We start from the raw sequence: 6,000 nt of genomic DNA on the forward strand, positions 1-6,000 counted from the left end.
ACTTTTCTTTTATTTTCGCTTTTTATTATTCCTTCGTAATTAGCTCTCTTAGTTTTTTATTATTTACCTTTTTAAGTAGTTCTTTTATTCGTATTTTTCTTAATATTTCCTCTATACCTTAGCTTTTTTAATATAATAAATTTAATATTAGTTATATTTATAGTCTTCTTATTTTATATATTTATTATTAAAGTATTTTATAAAAAAGCTAGGATCTGGGCCGAATATTACTTTATTGTTATTATTAAAACTTAGTAACGTCTAGCTAGGTAGTTAGTTTTTTATATAAATATTTTTAATAAGTTTATTACTACGTTTTTATAAATAAAAACGGCTATTTTATTTATATACGAGGTACTAGAGGTATTTATTATCTAAGTATTTTACTTAAAATAATTTTTTATAAAAAGGGTCCGTAGGGTTAAATAAAAAATAGTTTTTATTTATATAGGGGGTTATTATAACCTTTTTACGTTCTTTAGTTTTATAGAACTAAATAGTTTAGTTATTTTTAAATAAGTAAATATATTTATATTATAGCTTTTTATTATCCTTTTTAGAGTTAGTATTATTAACGCTAAGTAGTATTTTATAATCGATTTCTATTTAAGTATATCGTCGAGCGATATTACGAGGTTTATCCGAATTATAGGGTAATTTTATTTTATTAAAATAAAAGGAGCTAAGTCCTAGTTTAATATTTTCTTTTTTAAAGTTAAAGTTAATTTTTCTTTTTTTTATAACTCCGAAATTAAGAGTCGGTTTTTTAATTACTTCGATTTTATTTTTATATAAGAGGTTTTTAAGCTATTTTTTAACTTTATAAATAAACTTTTTATTATTATTTATTTTTTATATTATATAAATAGACTTAGTTAGGATTTTATTTAAATCGAGTCCTTTTTTAAACTTAGTAAATTATTTTTAGTTTATATAGTTTTATTATATTATATAAACGAGGCTACTTATAATTTTTTTAATATCGGGTCCTCTTTTTTTAAATTTAAAGAGTTATTCTTTTATATTAACTAGGAGTTTTTATTTAATTCGATTTTTAAAAAGGTAAAGTATATCCCTCGTAATAGGGTCCGTTTTAGCTTTTTTTTTTATATTTTTATAAATTTAAAAGAGCATAATAATATATTTAATATTATTTTTTTTAAGAATATAGGGTTAGTAAATAAGTATCCTTTTTTTTTTATTACTACTATTAGGGTTTTAATAAATAGTATAGTATTATATTTAGATTGTTTTATATTTTTAAGTTACTTAGGGTACTATCCCGTTTATTTTTTATTATTTTAATAAGTAAAATAGTTATTATTATAATAAGCTATTTATAAGAGTTATTTATAGAGTACTTCTTTATTTATAATATTAGCCCGTTTTTTTAAAATAAGTTAGTATTAAATACGCTTAGGTTATTAGTAATTTCTAGTTATATATCCTAGTTTATTATAGTTATAGTATTTAAAGTCTTTTTTTTATTATAGTTTTTTATATTTAGTAATACTAAGGTTTATAAATCCTCCGTATTATTTATAAAACGTACTTTATTACTATTAGTTTTTTAAGTTATTTTAATAGTTATTTAGTAGTTTATCGTAGTTTTAGTATTTCTTACCGGAGTTAACTTAAGAGCGTCGTACTTCTCCCTTTTTTTTATATTATTCGTATAGTTAAGTATTAATTTTAATAATAAGCTTAACGTACTATAAGAATTTTATTAATATTTTTATTTTATTAAGTTCGTCCTTAACTTTATTTTTTAATCCTTAATAAAATAAAAAGATACGGGTTTTTTTAATAAAATTAAGTTATATTACGAGTTTTTTAAATTCGGTAGCGTAGTATAAAGCGGACTTAGTTTATTAAAAGTTAGCTAAGTCTTTTTTAGTTTATTACTTTTTATTAAAGTCTTAGAATAGGGATTTAAGGGCGGTTTAAAATCTTATTATACTATTAAAAATATTCGTAATTTCTTTTTTATAGTATAATAAATAACCGTTATTATTAAAAAACTCTTTTTAAAAAGGTTCGAACTACTCTAAAGCTCGTTTTCTAAAGAAGGTTATTACGTAAATAACTTGCTTAGTCTTATTATAAAAGTTAATAATATAAAACGTTTAATAAATTCTAATTTAAATTAAGAATCTTTTAAAATATTTAGTAGTTTTATTAAAAATAGTAAGTATATTAAGCTTAAGTTTTTCTTATTTATTTATAAGAGTTTTAATAATATTAGTAGCGGCTTAGAGAGTTCTAACTTCTTATTTTAAGTTATTTATTTCTTTTTTTTTAATTTTTAAGTTAGTTATAGCTTTATTAATTATATTTTAAAGGGCGGTAATATTTTCGTTATTTTTAATTAGAGTTATAACTATTTAAGTAGAGTTATTATTAAAAAGCTCCGTAAGTTCCTTATTTTACTTACTACTTTTCTTAATAATACGTTATATTTTTTTATAATTTACTTTTTTAAAAATTATATTACTATTAGAGTTATAAGTAATATCAAGTATCTCGTTATCCTTAACCTTAGCTAGCTCGCTAATTAAGTTAACGAGTTACTTAGAGTTAAATAAAGGAGTACTTAGGGTTTTAAAAAATATCGTCGTTCGTTTTATTACTTAGCGAGTTTTATAAAATTAACTTATTAAATAAGAGTAATTAAAGTATTATAACTAACTAATCGTAATAAGTATATTAATAAAAGTTAAGGCTACGAATACTAAGTAAATAGTATTATAGTTATAAATAGCTTCCTTAAAGCTATATCTATAAGTTATAAAGTAAGTAAAGCTTTAGTAATTAATTATAATCTTATTAAAAGGGGTTTTTTAGTAAAAATAGCTAAAAATAATCATAAGATCTAATATTAAGTTAATTATTAAAAAAGCTATAAAAAGTCTATCCTTAAGCCCGGCTTAAGTTTATACTATATATAAGTCTTATTCCTAAATATATCTTTTATAATATTTTTATTTATTATTATTTAACTATTTACTAAATAGTCGTCCGTCTTATTTATTTATAATCGTTTATCTTACTTATTTATAGGCGTCCGTTCCTTATTTTATTATATAATCGTAATTACGTAACTTATTTATAGTTTTTTTATTTTAAGAGGAGTTACTTTAAGTCCGTATTTCTATATATATAGTATAGTAGTTACTATAAGTCCTATAGGGCGAGGCCCTGGCCTTATTATGCGTATTAGGTCGTAATAAGCTATTATTACGAACTATTACTTAATACGATTATACTTAAGTTACTTCCTAATCTTAGTACGTACTCTTAAAAAAAAGTTAATTATATACTCTATAAGTTTAATACGCTTAATCTCTACTAATATTTTTATAAAGTAATATTTATAAATATAATATAATTATTTAACTAAGTCCCTCCTCTCTTTTATATTTATTATTACCCTAACTATAATATCTAAGTTTTTAAACTATAAGTCGACCTTATACTATAAAGCTTAAAATAGGGACTAAAAAGTATTAAAAAATCGGGTTTTTAAGGGGTAAGTATAAGAAATCGGATTTTATATATAAATTAGCGGAGCCTTAAATATTTATATCTTATTACGTCCTTAATCCTTCTTTAGTTAATTAATTTTACTATTTTTATTTATTATTAAAAATAGTATCCTAGTAAAGGTCTTAGGGTCCGTATCGTTCTATAAGTAATACTCGTTATTATTATTATTTATACTAAATTTATTTTTAATATCCGAGTTAGTATTAAATTCCCTTAACGTATCCTTTTCTTTTTTAACTTAACTTTTCTTTTTTAATATTACTATTAGGGATTAGCATTTTCCTTTCAATATTTCTTATAATATATTATTATTAGTCTAACTAGCTCTATATTATAATTTTACTATTATACTTAGTTTTAAAAAATAAGTAAGTAAATAATTATATATTTATACTACTTCTAGTTTATATATATTTATTTTTTATATTAGCCTTAGTATTACTAACGTCTCTTCCCTATTCCCTCTTAATTACGTCCTCTATATATATATTTATATAATAATAGCTTATAATATAATTATTCTATACTTATATATTATATATCTTTATTTTAATTACGTAATAATAATCTTAATATTATACCCTTTTTAATATGTCTTTTTTTAATATACGCAACCTATATATATTTTATCCCGCTTAATATTTACTATAATATTTATAAAAAAATATAATATTTTATAATAATAAGTATATATTTAGTATATTTAATAAAAATAGTATATAATAATTATAATTACTTAATCCTATTACCTAGCTCTCGATAATACTATATCGTCTATATTTATTAAACGGCTCCTCGGATAATAATTTAAATATTATTCTTTATAATAATATATATTTTAACTTACTAACGTTTAAATAGTAATACTACTACTCCTTAACGTACTAATCCCTTCGAAAGTTTACTCGTTTCTTAAATATAAATATTAATAATAAGGCTTAATAACTTTATAATAAGCCTCTTCTAAAAAACGTTCTAAATCCTTTATAATATTATTATTATTACTAATTTCTAATATATTATTTACGTATAACTTATCCCTAGGCTAGTACTAATACTTATAATAATATTAGAACTTTATAAAGTTTAATAATAACTTAATAAGTACTATAATCTTTAAACCCTTTCGTCCTTAGAATAATAGTATTTTATTTTTATAATTTACTACTATACTAACTCTCCTATATTACTATTTACCTAAAAAGAGGTCCTACTTATTACTATATTTAATAATAATAGCTTAAATTACTATTAAAATATCTCTTTTTATTAGTTTTATAATACTATATTTATATACTAATATTACTTAGTTATTTACTAATTTAATCGTTATAGGTTCTTATATTTCTACCCGGAGTATATAATATTTTTTAATAAAAATAAGGTTAATAATATTAATAATAAATTTACTATTTAAAAAGATACTTAAAATACGTACGTTCTTAATAATACTATTAATATACCCTAAACTAGTTAGTATACTATCCTTAGGACCGTATATAATATTTTTAAAAAATACTTTATTATTACCCCTTAGCTTCCGCTTATTTATTATATTAACTTTTATAATAAAGCTAATATAATATTAAGGCTCCTTTATATTAAATACTTATACTTTAAGGTCTAACCCTCCTTACTTTTTTAATCTTTTTATTTTAATTAGGTCTATTTATATTAAAAAAGCTACCTTAGCTCTAACTATCGGACCAATTTATAAGAGCTATAGTATTATTATATTTATAATAATATCCTTTAGGGTCTTTTTAATACTAAATAGCTTAACGTCGTACTTAATTATACCCTTAATAAATAATAAAGTCTTAGGGCGTTTATTTATTTTAACTTTAGCTCTAATATAATCTTAATAATTACTAATATAATATAATATTACTTACTCCCTCTACTTCCCCTTCGAGCCTTTAGTTTTATTATTTTTACTAAGGCCTCTTTTTAAAATATATTTATTAATATACTACGCTTCCCTTACTAAATACATAGCTTCTCTTATATATCTTTAAAATATCTCCTCGTTTTCCCTTTTTATAACTTATTATACTTTTTTAAAAAAGCGTCCTCTTTTATTTTTATAATTATCTAAGTATAATTCTTTTTATATCCTTTTTATGTGGTGGTTTTTTTTCCGGCTTTACAGGCACAAAAGATCGACCTTAACGGGATCACGCTTTCAAGGGAAATCACACGATACAGTACACTTTTTAACTACACAATACGCGCAATGTATCCCAAGCACGCGCTCAACGCAATATAGTGATTTCGATACGAAAACCGCCATTCAATTCGGGATGGGCAAGCTGCCCTCTTCGTCACGCGGCGGCGCCGGCCGGAAAGGTCGACGGCAGAGGTCGGCCGTAATGGTTGGCCGCAATGGTCGGCCGCAATGGTCGGCCGCAATGGTCGGAGGCGGCCCTCAACCGCAGAGGTTCTGAACTTTGA

This window comes from Colletotrichum tamarilloi (genome assembly GCF_030869305.1).
Source record: "Colletotrichum tamarilloi strain Tom-12 chromosome Unknown Scaffold_40.1, whole genome shotgun sequence".
NCBI classification, from domain to species: Eukaryota; Fungi; Ascomycota; class Sordariomycetes; order Glomerellales; family Glomerellaceae; genus Colletotrichum; species Colletotrichum tamarilloi.